The sequence below is a fragment of the Leuciscus leuciscus genome (genome assembly GCF_965113295.1).
Source record: "Leuciscus leuciscus genome assembly, chromosome: 25".
Lineage (NCBI taxonomy): Eukaryota > Metazoa > Chordata > Actinopteri > Cypriniformes > Leuciscidae > Leuciscus > Leuciscus leuciscus.
In genome coordinates this window covers 32,007,365-32,023,145 of record NC_138724.1, presented here as the reverse complement: position 1 = coordinate 32,023,145, position 15,781 = coordinate 32,007,365, and the positions used below count along the sequence as shown (strand labels likewise).

The 15,781-nt window shown below is 47.0% G+C and overlaps 1 protein-coding gene and 1 long non-coding RNA gene across 2 annotated transcripts in view; one reads left to right on the top strand and one right to left on the bottom strand.

Annotated features, from left to right (window-relative positions):
- The window catches only part of LOC309491306, a 227,879-nt gene extending 213,817 nt beyond the window's left edge, over positions 1-14,062 (top strand). Inside the window, exon 3 of the long non-coding RNA XR_014203010.1 lies at positions 13,821-14,062. This is a non-coding gene — a long non-coding RNA (uncharacterized lncRNA). The remainder of the gene's footprint in view (positions 1-13,820) is intronic.
- Positions 1-15,781, bottom strand: part of LOC309491201 (stonustoxin subunit beta-like) — a 141,544-nt gene that overhangs the window by 112,069 nt on the left and 13,694 nt on the right. The gene's annotated exons all lie outside the window — the stretch shown is intronic.

The following is a 15,781-nucleotide window of genomic DNA, read 5'->3' as shown; positions in this document are numbered from 1 at the left end:
GCGCACCACTACCTTCCTGTTCTGACCTCTACCCCTGCTGAGGAGACCTTGGTGTCAACTGAGTCTCGGTAGAGCAGGACTTCTCTGGCTCGGGTGACCTTGAACTCCTCTGGCAGACTACTAAAGGGAAGCTGTAGCTTGGTGTTATGGCCAAAGAAAGCAATGCTGCTTAGGCTCCGTGGCAGGCCCAGCTACCTGCGCAGAAATCGGCTGACCTTCCGCTCAAAGCCCTCCATGGTGGTAATTGGGACTTCATAGATTAGCAGTGGCCAGAGGAGACGAGGGAGGATGCCATGTTGGTAGATCCAGGCCTTAAACCTACCAGGAAGTCCTGACTTGTCCACTGCCGAGAGACATGTGTCGAGGTCATCGCTAGTACCCTGCCGTGCAGCAGTGTCCTTCAGGTTGCCAGTGAAGAGCTTGCCCAGACTCTTCACTGGCTTTTCTGACACTGATGGAATTCTGGTGTCTCCCAGCATTAAGCGGAACTGATCAGCTACTTTTCCTTTCCTCAAGACCAAAGACCTGGATTTCACAGGTTTAAAGCTCATTCTTGCCCAAGTGATGAGCTGTTCAAGGCCTTGAAGAAGCCACCTGCATCTGGGCACTGTGGTTGTGGTAACCGTGAGATCGTCCATGAATTCTCTAACCGGTGGTTGTCGGGTGCCAGATCTGGACAGTGGACCTCTGCATTCCACTTCCGCAGACTTCACGAGCATGTTCGTGGCCAGTGCAAACAGAGACACAGAGACACAGAGATTGTGCAGCAGACGATGCCACTCCGAGACTGAAGTCCCAGAGGACACCCTAAGACTAAAGTTGTTATAATAGTCAAGTCAAGTCAAGTCATCTTCATTTATATAGTGCTTTTAACAATGTAGATTGTTCCAAAGATTGTTTAGGCTTTACAGCAGCTCTAGAATAAAGTTATTGTCCAGCTAAAGTTAGTATGATTGATTCACTTCCGTCGCAATGATCATTAGTTATTAACTTAGGGGCCGCTAACATGACACCATTTGAACAGAAAACTCTTAAGTTCTCTCTGCGCAAACTTCAAAAACGTGACCCAGTGAGAACGCCGATGGCGTGCACATGCGTATCACGAGTTCAGTCTATAGGTATGCACATTTGAATATATGTGCGCAGGCAAAATTTATAATACAGAATTTTTATCGCTTCCGCGTAGCCATGCAGACCGGAATTATCCCGACAACGCTTTATCTGTAGAGAGGTAAAGGGAAGGGAGGGGGGCCTTCACAGGGGAGATACTAGTTGACATTTCAGGACTGCGCTGTCGTCGCGTCCAGGCGCAGGTCCTATATCAGATCTGGATACGGCCTGGATCCGGCGGACTTCAGTAAACCTCAGGATAAACAGAGAGACTAATATTAACATAGACACCATTCTTCTTATGATGTAACAAGTACATCAGGGGTTTTCCGGTTCCGGGTCAAACATGGCGACAACGTAGCGAAGCAGCTCCCCGTTAAAAGTTCAGAATATGCCCCGTAAACATAAAGCCTGAGTGTAACATAGATGATTTAAAGAAGACAATATCGGGGGGCGTGTGATATGTCAAGAAGAAAAACCAGAAGGAAGGCTGGTAACGCTAAACAACGCGGGAGCGAGGACTGCGAGCAAGTAGAGTTAGCAGTGGAGCTAGCGGAGTTGGAGCCGGAGTTAGCGGCGGAGCTAACATCCGGAACAACGCAAGTACAAGAAAAAATGTCGGATTTGGAGGCAGTCCTGCGGGAGATAAGGGAGTTTAGACGTGAGACAGCAGAAGGTCTAAACGGCATCAGAGAAGATCTTAGAACGACGAATGACAGGATTGATGAAGCTGAAAGGCGAATTGGGGACACGGAGGAGCGAGTCCTGAGCATTGAGGAAGCCGCATGTGAACTCATCAAACTCCACAGAAAGTTTGAGGAGAAACAAATTGATCAAGAAAGAAGGGCCAGAAGAGAAAACATTCGTTTACATGGGATTAAAGAGGGGGCCGAAAAGGATGCAGAATCGGTGGGGGCTTTTGTGGAAGCTTTACTCAGAGAAAAGCTTGAGCTGTCACCAGGATACCAGCTCAGTCTGGAGCGAGCCCACCGATCGCTGGGACCCCGCCCATCGGAAGATGCACCGCCAAGATCTATAATAGCAAAATTCTCAAGCTACAAATGTAAAGAGGACATTATTAAGAAGGCATGGGAGAAAAAAGGGTTCCTCTTCGAAGGGAAACGTGTGTATGTAGATCACGATTACGCACCTGAAGTGATGAAGAAGAGAAAGGAATACGCCGAAGCAAAGAGAGTACTGAGAGAGAACAAAATCAGATTCCAGACACCGTTTCCCGCGAAGTTTCGTGTTTTCTATGAGGGAGACAGATGCCTTTATATCTCGACAGCAGAGGCGACTAGTGACATGGTGGAGAGAGGATTTCGGGTGCGTATTGTTAAACCAGCTGTAGATCCACTGGAGAAGATTCAACGCCGGATGTGGCACTCCTGCCGGGGAGCAGGCAGACAGGACCAGGCGGAGACTTCGACTTTGGGATATAAGGAGAAACTACAAGCCTTTAGAAGATCTACGGAGACGGTACAGGAGTAAGCCCATCAAGCTACAGTAGCAGGCAGGATACCGTATAGGGGACTAAGACAGTTTTTCTGCAATATATACCAGCGTTGAATAAGTATGGTTCTTAGTGAGCAATTTTTTTCTTCTTCTTTTTTTTTCTTTTTTTTTTTCTCTCTTTCTCTCTGCGTTTTTCAGCGGAAGATAAGAGCAGACAAAGGACACATTTTCTTAGTTAAGTTGTAATCGGGGAATTTGTTTACAGAGTTGACTGATGGAAAGGACCATAAATGGTCATGAGGGCCCCCTGACCTATAGGAGCTATCCCTCAGAGCTTGGAGTGAGCTCAGGAAAGGTTGAAGACGGTAAAACCTCAGGTTTGGAAATTGTTTTGTTTTGTTCTCGTGTTAAATATTGTTCACAAAGTTCGTTTTTTGTAGCACAGGGGGTAGAGACATTGATCTTTAAACAACAATGTTTTGGTAAATGACAACACGAAATAGTAAATTGAAAGTAGCCTCATATAATGTTAACGGTTTGGGTAGCCCAATTAAAAGGGACAAGGTAATTAGTAAAATGAAGAAAGAAGAAGTTGGGATACTTTTTTTTACAGGAGACCCATTTAACGGAGAAAGAGCATGAAAAATTGAAGAGAAGGGGTTATAATCAGGAGTTTTCATCATCTTATAAATCAGGCCGGAGAAGAGGGGTGTCAATATTGATATCAAGCAGAATTAGTTTTGAAATGTTGAAGGTAATTAAAGATAAAGAGGGCAGATATGTTTTAGTGATAGGTAGATTAGAAGGGAAATTAGTATCCTTAATGAACGTATATGCCCCTCCAGGATCAGATTGGGAATTTTTTAAACAAGTTTTTGATTTGTTGACAACAGAGGGAGAGGGGATGCTAATTGGAGGGGGGGATCTTAATCAGAGACTTAATGCACGGCTAGATTCATCAGGGAAAGCACAGCAGAAAAATGCTATAGGCAAAAAAATTAAGAAGATAATATCATATCTGGGAATTTTGGATATTTGGAGGGAACTAAACCCAACTAAGAGAGATTATACCTACTTTTCTGCACCACATTCGGTGTACTCAATGATTGATTATTTTTTTTATTTATGGAAGAGATAGGTACAAAATAGAAAGCTGTGATATTGGAGTGATAGACATGTCGGATCACTGTCCAATATATTTAAATATAACTATAGGGACAGAAAAGAAAAAAACAGTATGGAGGCTGAATTCAAGCCTGCTTAATGGCCAAATGAAGGAGGAAATTGAAAAGGAGATTTGTGAATATGTGGAACAAAATGACAATGGAGAGGTTTCTCCCTCAATATTGTGGCAAAAGCAGTTATGAGAGGGAAATTGATAGCAAGATCAGCATTTAGGAAGAAAAAGAAACAAGAAAGGCTCAAAATTCTACAAAGTGATTTGAAAAGATTGGAAAAAGAACATAAAAACACAGTAGATAGCAAAATTATGGATGAAATTAAAATGAAAAGGGCGGAGATAAATGAGATTTTGTCACAAGAATTTCAGAAGAAAATTATATATATAAAACAAAGATATTATGAAGCTGGGAGTAGATCTGCAAAATTACTGGCATATAGGCTTAAAAAACAGGAGACGGGAAGACATGTTTACAAAATTAAAGATCCACAGACGAATTCGGTGGTGTACAAGACAGAAGAAATTCATAAGAGCTTTGAATTTTACTATAACAGGTTATACTCCCAAATGCATAATAATAATGAATCCCAGATTGATGAATTTCTAAACAGATTAAAGTTGCCACAAATAACAGAAGAGCAAAATAACTCATTGGTGTCAGAAATAACGGCAGAAGAAATAAACTTAGCAATTTCAAAACTCAAAAATAATAAAAGCCCTGGTGCAGACGGCTATATTTCAGAATGGTACAAAGTCTTTAGGAAAAATTTGATTCCACTATTACATAAAACTTTTAATTGGATATTAAAAGGAGGGGCTATTCCTGATTCTTGGAGAGAGGCAATCATATCAGTAATCGCTAAGGAGGGTAAAGATAAAACCTACTGTTCAAATTATAGGCCTATAAGTGTGCTCAATATAGATTATAGATTATTCACAGCAATTCTGGCACGGCGCATTGAAAAATTTTTACCTGACATTATTAGTTTAGATCAAACTGGATTCATAAAACATAGACAAACCCTTGACAATATTCGCAGAACATTGCATATTATGCAACATATTAAAGATAAGAAACTAGAAGCCTTAATAATGGGAATGGATTCAGAAAAGGCATTTGACTCGGTAAGGTGGGATTTATTATGAAGAGGTTCAACTTTCATCAAAGGTGCATTGATACCATTCGTCTCTGTACACAGGTCCTATAGCAAGGATCAAGGTCAACGGTAGCTTATCTAACATCATTAAGTTAGGAAGGGGCTGCCGTCAGGGATGTTCAGTAAGCCCCTTGCTATTTGCCGTTTTTCTGGAGCCACTAAGCCAGTGGATAAAACAAAATAATAGCATCAAAGGTATTGTAATGGCAGGGTTAGAACAAAAAATAGCTTTGTTTGCGGACGATGTCCTGATTTATCTGGAGAATCCCGATTTTTCACTGCCTATATTGATGGATGCTTTTGAGGATTTTGGTATACTGTCGGGGTACAAAGTTAAATGTCCAAAAAACTCAAGTTATAACCTTTAACTATGAACCAAATCAACTTATTAGACAGAGTTAATTGGAATATGACGTCTATGAAGTATTTGGGTATTAATTTACCAAAAGAGCTTGGAAAATTGAAATCCTCCAACTATGACCAAATAATATCAAAGATTAAAATGGATTTGGGAAGATGGAACTTAATACCGTACTTGAGTTTGGTATCAAGAGTGGAAGTGATTAGGATGAACGTTTTGCCCCGGCTGCTATACCTATTTCAAAATCTTCCAATTGAGGTGTCAGGAAAAGAATTTAAAGAGTTGGACAAAATTATATCTAGATATATATGGCAGGGGGCTAAGCCAAGAATAAAATATAGAACATTACAACTACCTAAGGGGAGCGGGGGTCTAGCGTTACCTTGTCTAAAAAGTTACTTTCAGGCTGCGCAGTTGAGGGTCTTGATAAATCTGTGTGATTCAGAATATTTAGCAAAATGGAAAGACATTGAGGGAAGACTAATAGTGGGACTCCCGGTACAAGCTTTATTATGTGATGAAACACTGAGCTCTCATCTGAGGATATAGATTTTACACCCAATAAATTGGATGGCAGGTTTAAATTGTGGAATAATGGCCCAAAAATTTATTGGGAGGTTATTAAAAATCAAACTGTAATGAGTTTCCTGGAAATGAAGGAGATTTATGGCCTCCAGAAGCAAGATTTTCATAGGTATTTACAGCTACGCCATTATTTGGGAGAAGAAATTAAAAAAGTTCAACTAAGTTCAACATGGCCAGGTGTCATAAAAATAATGATGGAAGCATATAGATCACAGATAGAACGGAAAGTTATTTCCAGGCTGTACAGGATCCTGGAAGACATGAAGGCAGACAACACAATATATGTAAAAGAAAGATGGGAGAGGGAGGCAAACATAGTGGTGTCAGGTGAGAACTGGGGGGAAATAAATAAATATCAGTGGAAAACGTCTCGGTTACGTATGTAACCCTCGTTCCCTGAGTAGGGAACGGAGACGTTACGTCGGATGACGACGAATGGGGTTTCGCTTAGAAAGCCTATCATCTTCGAGTATATAAAACGAGCCAATGGCAAAGAAATGCCATGGGTCTGCGGAATTTGCATTGCGTAACTCCGCCCCACCCTGGGGGTATATAAGGAAGTACGCTGCAACATGCAGATATGTCTTCGCTGAGGAGCCGAGACTGAACTCAGGCGTTCCAGCGGTACAGCGGAAGTGGCAGGGAGACGTAACGTCTCCGTTCCCTACTCAGGGAACGAGGGTTACATACGTAACCGAGACGTTCCCTTTCGTTGTCACTCCGAGTTACGTCGGATGACGACGAATGGGGTTCCCAGTGTAATCACGCCACCTCCCGACTGTCTTCCAGTGCCCTGCGTAAGTGTGAGCTCCCTGTCGTGAGACTGTCACGGACGAAGGACTCCTACTTAACACAGGATTAAACCAAGGTACACTGGGAAGCATATCTCAGTGGAAATATGCAATCATGCCCAACCAGAAGGGGGGGGACTTGGAATACACATATGACCCCGGAGGGCTACATATGGAGAAGACTGGGGTGTCCAACCGCAGGTGGAATATTTCAACCCCAGGGGTGGCAAGGTGGCTTGCCGAGGGAAAGACACATGCTCAAAGAGGCTTACAGTGGAAATACACATGTGGGGGTCGCCCAGAGGGGGAACCATGCACATGGAGGCACCTAGCCAAGCGCGAAAGCTGCCGGTGGCAAACTCTGGCGTTGACATCGTCAGTGCTGGAGGAGACTCAGGGCTTATGAGGCTCACCTGAGGAATATCGCACGTATCCCGTCCGTAGAGAGGAATGGCGAGCAAGCGAAGACACCTGAGCAGAATCTATTACCGGCTAGTTGAAGCGAGTACATGAGAAGAAACTGGCTCCACTCGGAGATTGTAGAATCTCGCGAATGTGTTAGGTGTCGCCCAGCCTGCAGCTCTGCAGATGTCTGTTAGCGAGGCGCCATGCGCTAGAGCCCAAGAGGATGCCACACTCCGGGTGGAGTGGGCCGTCACACCAAGGGGGCATGGTCGACCTTGCTGCTGGTAAGCCAAAGCAATGGCGTCCACTATCCAGTGAGACAACCTCTGCTTGGAGAGAGCCTTTCCCTTCAGCTTCCCACCATGACAGACAAAGAGCTGGTCAGAGGTCCTGAAACACTGCGTTCTGTCTACGTAAGCACGGAGGGCGCGTACTGGACAGAGCAGTGCCAAGGCTGGGTCTGCCTCCTCCAAGGGCAGCGCTTGCAGGTTCACCACCTGGTCTCGAAAGGGTGTGGTGGGAACCTTGGGCACATATCCAGGCCGGGGTCTCAGGATCACGTGAGAGTTAGCCGGCCCGAATTCCAGGCACGCTTCGTCAACCGAGAATGCCTGCAGGTCCCCTACCCTCTTGATAGAGGCCAATGCAACCAGGAGCGCTGTCTTCATAGACAGGAACTTAAGCTCCACTGATTGCAGAGGCTCAAAGGGAGCACTCTGCAGGGCAGTTAAAACCACTGAGAGGTCCCAAGAGGGAACGAGAGGAGGGCGAGGAGGATTCAGTCTCCTCGCTCCTCTCAGGAACCTGATGATCAGGTCGTGCCTTCCAACGGACTTACCTTCGACTGCGTCGTGATGTGCGGCAATGGCGGCAACATACACTTTCAGGGTGGAGGGAGACAGCCTTCGCTCCAACCCTTCTTGCAGGAAGGAAAGCACGACACTGATCGGGCATTTCGTGGGTTCTTGATGTTTAGAAGAACACCAGTTGACGAAGAGGTTCCACTTCAACGCGTAGACATGTCTCGTGGACGATGCTCTAGCGGAAGTGATGGTAGCCACCACCGCTGGTGGTAGGGTACTCAAACCTACCTCGTCCCGTCCAGGAGCCACACGTGGAGGTTCCAAAGATCGGGATGAGGGTGCCATAGGGTGCCCCGTCCCTGAGAAAGCAGGTCCTTCCTCAGAGGAATAGGCCAGGGAGGTGCTGTCGCGAGGAGTACTAGTTCTGGGAACCAGGTGCGGTTGGGCCAATACGGGGCAACCAATATTACCTGCTCCTCGTCCTCCCTGATCTTGCGCAAAGTCTGCGCAAGAAGGCTCACTGGGGGAAACGCATACTTGCGTGGGCCCCGCGGCCAGCTGTGCGCCAGTGCATCCGTGCCGGGCGTGCCCTCGGTCAGGGAATAGAACAGGTCGCAATGGGACGAGTCGTGGGAGGCAAACAGATCTATCTGAGCGTCCCCGAACTGATCCCAAATCAGCTGGACCGACTGGGGATGGAGTCTCCATTCTCCAGCGAGAGGCCGAAACCGAGACAGCTCGTCGGCCGCACGGTTCAGCTCTCCCGGGATATAAATGGCTCGAAGCGACCTCAGATGCTTCTGACTCCATATAAGGAGGTGGCGGGCGAGTTGCGACATACGGCGGGAGCGTAGACCACCTTGACGGTTGATGTACGCTACTGTGGCGGTATTGTCTGAACGGACTAGTACGTGTTGACCCCTGAGCAACGCCCGGAAGCGGTGCAGGGCAAGGCGTACAGCCAGCAACTCGAGGCAATTGACATGCCAGAGGCGTTGGGGACCTGTCCAGGAGCCCGCGGCCGCATGTCCATTGCACATGGCGCCCCAGCCCGTGGTGGAGGCATCCGTTGACACAACAACATGCCTGGAAGCTCGTTCTAAGGGCACTCCGGCCCGTAGAAAACTGAGGTTCGACCACGGGGTGAAGGTCTGACGGCAGGCCGGAGTCACTGGGACTCGGAGCGTGCCGTGTTGCCATGCCCACCTCGGGACTCGATCGCGAAGCCAAAGCTGAAGCGGTCTCATATGAAGCAATCCGAGCGGCGTTACTGCGGCTGCGGATGCCATATGCCCCAGGAGCTTCTGAAAGAGTTTCAGTGGGACCGCACTCTTGCCCTCGAATTGACGAAGGCAAGTCAGCAGTGACTGCGCGCTCGCTCGTAAGCTGCGCGCACATGGCGACCGAGTCGATATCCATACCGAGAAAAGAGATCCTCTGCACGGGGCAGAGTTTGCTCTTCTCCCAGTTGACCCGAAGGCCCAGACGAGCTAGGTGCCGGAGCACTAGGTCCCTGTGTTCGCAAACCTGGTCTCTAGAGTGAGCTAGGATCAGCCAGTCGTCGAGATAGTTCAGGATGCGAATCCCGTGTTCCCGAAGGGGAACAAGGGCTGCCTCGACGACCTTCGTAAAGACGCGAGGAGACAGGGCTAGCCCGAAAGGGAGAACCGCGTACTGGTATGCCTGCCCCTCGAAAGCAAACCGTAAGAACGGTCTGTGTCGAGGAAGAATGGAGACATGGAAGTAGGCGTCCTTCAGGTCGATCGCTGCAAACCAATCCTGCGGCCGCACACATTCGAAAATGCGTTTGGCCGTGAGCATCTTGAACGGCATCCTGTGAAGGGAGCGGTTCAAGACGCGCAGGTCCAGGATTGGTCGTAACCCACCGGTTTTCTTCGGTACAATGAAGTAAGGGCTGTAGAAGCCGGACCTCATTTCGGCTGGAGGGACAATCTCGATCGCACCCTTCGCCAGTAGGGTGGCGACCTCCGCTCTCATGACAGGGGCATTGCCACCGACCGCTGAAGCGGACTCCCCTGAAACGGGGAGGAGATCGCGCGAACTGAATCGCGTAGCCGAGCCTGATGGTCCTCGCGACCCAGCGGTACAGTCTGGGAAGCTCTAGCCAGGCTCCCAAAAACTGTACCAGCGGGGTCATGCGGACCACAGACGTACCCTCGGTGGTGCAGCGAGGCGGAATGACCGGCCCAGGCGTGGGTGGCATAGCGGCCCGGTGCGGGGGCACGGTCATTAGCCGCGTCCTGCCAGAGGATGCCAGGGGAGGACCAGCGTCCCACGGGGGCATGCTCTGGCAGGGTTCTGGCGACAGAGGGGGATGAGAGTGGCGAGGCCCGTGAGCGTCGCGCACTGTCATCCGAGAACTCTGTGTGCTCAGAGATGGGTATGTCAGTTCTGTCTTTAACCACATTAGGGTGCTGCCCGTCGAGGGACGAGCAGCGGGGGTGGGAAAACCAAGGATTCTCCCCCGGCCCTCCACCGGGGGAAGGAGCGGCCCTGCTACCGTCTCCTGCACAGAACTGAACGCCATCTCTGAGCAGCCCGTCTCAGGAGCGCCGCTTGGCCTGGCGTTTAGCGGGGCGCGGGGCTGGAGGGGGCTGTGACGCCTTCCTGCGGTTTCCTCCACGAGGCGGCCCAGATGGAGGCTGCTGCCGGGGCCGTCCGGGAGGGAGGGGAACCGCGGGAGGGCGTCCACGGCGGCGAGCGGGCTGAGGCGCCTGTGCCGACGGCTGGGGGGCAGCAGCGGGCCGTCGGGGCAGGACATGTTTAAGAGCCTCAGTCTGCTTCTGGGCAGCCGAGAACTGCTGGGCAAAGTCCTCGACTGCCCCGTCGAAGAGGCCAGCCTGGGATATGGGGGTGTCGAGGAACCGGGTTCGCTCGGCCTCCCGCATATCAGCCAGGTTGAGCCACAGGTGTCTCTCCTGGACCACACAGGTGGACATCACCTGACCCAGGGAGCGTGCGGTCACCTTCGTCGCCCGGAGAGCGAGGTCGGTGGCGGCACGCAGCTCATCAAAGAGCCCTGGGTCAGTCCTCCCCTCGTGCATGTCACGCAACATCTGGGCCTGGTAGACCTGGAGTGTCGCCATGGCATGCAGTGAGGAGGCTGCCTGCCCCGCAGCTCTATAGGCCTTCGCCACAAGGGTGGAGGAGAACCTACAGGCTTTGGAGGGGTGCTTTGGGTCGCCGCGGGAAGAAGCACTCTGGGGACATAATTGCATGGCCACAGAGCGTTCAACCTGGGGAACCCCAGTGTACCCTTTGACAGCCGCCTGATCGAGAGGAGGAAAGGCGGAGGAGGCCGTCGAGCGATCACGGGAAGACAGGGGTGCCTTCCAGGACCTCGAGACCTCCTCATGCACGTCCGGGAAGAAAGGAATTGGGGTTGGGCGCTGACGAGGATCAGCGGCCGCACCCAAAAACCAATCGTCCAGCCGCGAGCGCACTGGACCGGGTGGCGGGGACCACTCGAGACCAATGGCCGCTGCTGCCCGGGAAAGCATGGCCGTCAGCTCGGGATCAGACTCGGGCAATGCTGGGACACCCGAGGGTGGCAGCACAGCCGAATCTTCATCTCCCGAGGACTCCTGCCCACCTTGTGATGCAGCAATCGACATAGAATCTTCCTCTGGAGCGCCGAATGAGACCCGCGGCAAGTCAGAGGACTGTACCGCGGGCTCATTCAGACAACTCGCGGGTTGCACGGCGCTAGAGGACGGTGTGGAGCGTGGAATAGTCGGCGCTTTGTTCCACACCGTAACCCTCAGGTCACCCTGGCCGCCAGCCGAAGTACCAGCCCTCTCGGAGCTCGTAGATCGGGGTGCGGATGAGGGGACTCTCACACATCATTGAGTCTCGACCGCAACCGTGCGATGGGCATGTTCCCGCAATGGGAACATGACTCATCCACAAACGCTGCCTTAGCGTGCTCGATGCCCAGACACACAAGACAGCGATTGTGCCCATCAGAGTCAGAAACTAGTAGACCGCAACCAGAAGTGCACGGGCGAGGCATCTTTAAAAAGACGTGCCGCGTGCAAGCTCTTTTAGAAAGGAGATTTTCTCCACAAGTGTTGAAGCGACCAGGGAGATGAACACACAAACTCTGGCAAATCACTGCACAGATAAGCAGGGAATGTGCACTCGCTGGAACTCGCTGTCACACCAACACCTGGAGAGAGGCTCGTCTCGAAGAGAATAGAGATAACTCAGAATTGGCTGTGGAGTGAAGTGAATCAACTTGGCTCCGAAGCGAAAACATATCTGCATGTTGCAGCGTACTTCCTTATATACCCCCAGGGTGGGGCGGAGTTACGCAATGCAAATTCCGCAGACCCATGGCATTTCTTTGCCATTGGCTCGTTTTATATACTCGAAGATGATAGGCTTTCTAAGCGAAACCCCATTCGTCGTCATCCGACGTAACTCGGAGTGACAACGAAAGGGAACTACAAATTCCTCAGTTTGGAGGGAATACGGATGGAAAAATACACTAAGGTTTTTTGCAACCCCTGCGCAGAGAAAACATGGAGATACCAAATGTTGGAGATCTTGTGGTGAAACTAAAGCAAATCACTTTCATATCTTTTGGGGATGCTCCCTTATAACTCAATATTGGACACAATTAAAAGTGATAATTGAAGAGGTGATAGAAATGAAAATACCAACCAGCTTTGAAATTATGTATCTTGGGACAGTTGAGACTCTTAATTTAAAAAGAAGGGACGATTATAAATAGCTTCGAATTATGTTGTTAGCTAGTAGGAAGGCAATAACCAGAAGATGGCGAAGTGATTTGGTGCCTAAAGTGGAAGAATGGTTTGATGTAATGCTTAGCATTTATAATATGGAAAAGCTAACTGCGTACATTAGATTGGAAGTCGATACATTTAACAATATCTGGAGAGGATGGCTTAAATATATTAGGCAACATAGATTGGACTTTGTTTAGGGACTTGTGGTAAGGGCTGAATGTGTATGAACACCTTTTTAATGTACCATGCAGAAGGATGAGGAAAGTATTTTTACTATACAGGGATTGTCAGTAAGAGTAATACATACCATACCCTGGTTCTAAGCTACAATATTAATTCTAGGTTTTTTTTTAAAAAATGTAATTTTTTTATTTTTTATTAAAATTTTTTTTTTTCATGTTCAAAAACAATTGTATTATCAACAGGGGCTTTCAAGGAAAACTTCTTGTGACTGTCCTAAAGTATCGGTTGTGTTTGCCCTGTTATTCTGTAAGTTTCATATTGTGAGAAAGACAATAAAATATAAATTATAAAAAACAAAAAAAAACAAGTACATCAGGATTTATGGGGAGTGTTCCCGGTTCCGGCTGACCTAATCTATGCAGCCTAACATTGAATTATAGAAGTCTATAATGTGTTATGTGTATGCTAGGTGAAAGAGATCTGTCTTTAATCTAGCTTTGAACGTGTGTCTGCTTCCCGGACAATGGTAGGAAGACTGTTCCAGAGTTTATGTGCTAAATAGGAGAAGGATCTACCGCCAGCAGTCGATTTTGATATTCTAAGTATTGTCAATTGGCCAGAATTTTGAGATCGCAATAGACGTGAAGGACTATAATGTGTTAAGAGCTCGCTCAAGTACTGCGGAGCTAAACCATTTAGTGCTTTGTAAGTAATCAGCAATCTTTTAAAATGTATACGATGTTTAATAGGGAGCCAATGCAGTGTTGACAGAACCGGGCTAATATGGTCATACTTCCTGGTTCTGGTAAGAACTCGAGCTGCTGCGTTTTGGACCAGCTGTAGTTTGTTTATTAAGCGTGCAGGGCAACCACCCAGTAGAGCATTACAATAATCTAACCTTGAGGTCATGAACGCATGAACTAACTGTTCCGTCAATGAGAGCATATGACGTAATTTAGATATATATTTTTAAGACAGAAAAGTCAAATGAAAGATTGGTATCAAAGAGCACACCCAGGTTCCTAACCGACGACGAAGACTTGACAGAGCAGCCATCAAGTGTTAGACAGTAGTCTGGATTATTACGTGTGGAAGTTTTTTGTCAAATAATTAGAATCTCTGTTTTTTCAGAATTTAGTAGTAGGAAATTACTAGTCATCCAATTTTTTATATCAGCTATGCATTCCATTAATTTTGTGAATTGGTAAATTTCGTCAGGGTGTGAAGAAATATAGAGCTGAGTACCATCAGCATGTCAGTGAAAACTAATGCCATGTTTCCTAATGATATCTCCCAAGGGTAGCATGTACAGAGTGAACAGCAGCGGTCCTTGTACTGAGCCATGTGGTACGCAGAAACTGAACTTGTGATCGATAAGACATCTCTTCATTTACTGCTACAAACTGATAACGGTCAGATAAGTATGATTTAAACCATGCTAATGCAATTCCACTAATGCCAACATAATTTTCGAGTCTATTTAAAAGAATGTTGTGGTCGATAGTGTCAAATGCAGCACTAAGATCCAGTAACACTAATAGAGAGATACAACCACGATCGGATAATAAGAGCAAATCATTTGTGACTCTAATTAGAGCAGTTTCAGTACTATGGTACGGTCTACATCCTGACTGGAAATCCTTCTCAGATATAATTTCTTTCTAAAAAATGAACATAGTTGTGAGGATACTGCCTTTTCTAGTATCTTTGACAGAAAAGGTAGATTCGAGATCGGCCTATAATTGACTAATTCTGTACGATCAAGTTGCGTTTTTTTAACAAGCGGTTTAATCATAGCCAGCTTAAAAGTTTTTGGTACGTATCCTAATTAAAAAGATGAATTAATGACATTATTAAGAAGGATCTATGACGTCTGGAAGCATCTCTTTCAGTAGCTTTCAGTCGGTATAGGGTCTAACATACATGTTGTCGATTTAGATGATTTAACGAGTTAAACGAATTCTTCCTCTTCTATAGCAATGAATCAAATTTTCCCTTAGGGATACTAAAATGCACTGCCTGATGCGATATTGTAGTAGATGGTTGCATAGTAATAATTTTAGTCATAAATTAGTCAAGGATGAGATTTTGAATCGTCTCTGGGACGTGGTTTCTTCTCAGGGCCACTTCCACCAATCTATGTGGTATTTATCCATAAGCATTGGCAAGGTCCAGCCACAGCACTGCCAAGTCCCCTTTGTCATCTCGTGCCTCCCCGATCAGCTGTGTCACCACCCCTGTGTGTTCGATACACCCTGGGACCCCTAGTACTCCTCCCTTCTGCCCCGAGGTGTCTTTGTATGTATTTTAATTTTTTTACTTTATTGCCCATATTAAACATTGCTGGCAATTTATGCAATACAGAAACACTCTCTCAATGAGAGGTAAAAAAAAAAAAAGAAAAAAGAAAAAGAAAAAGAAAAAGAAAAAAGGTGGGGTCTTTGTATGTAATTCTTAAGGAGAAATCACATCAGACGATTGGAAACAATCTTGAAGAAGGTTTTGCACTCAACACTAAGGAGGGAGATTGTCCTAAACTGCTCGATGTTACTTGCATTCTCCTCCTTAGGAATCCACATGCCTTCTGCGTATCTCCACTGCTGAGGTACTCTCCCTCTTCTCCAGATGGTCTTCAACAAAGGACTTCAACAAACTTTGTAAAACCTCAAATAAAGGTTTAAATCGATGAAAATGCATAAAACCATGAAAAACAGTCTCCAATTGTGACCAAAAGGGGCATTCATGGATTAGGATTCAACACAGGTATAAAGGCAGTTACAGTAATAATACAATGTAAAATCCTCCACTGCAAATCTCCAATTTTTTTATTTAATGGTGGCTTGTAAAATGTTATCCAATTTGGTGTCCTAAAATGCCAAATTGGCTTGTGATTTGACAGCGTTACCTGCACTGTTGATTTTTTACCTGCATTTGGTGGGTTAGCGGGCGTTAATTTCAAACCCTGACTGTATTAGTCTA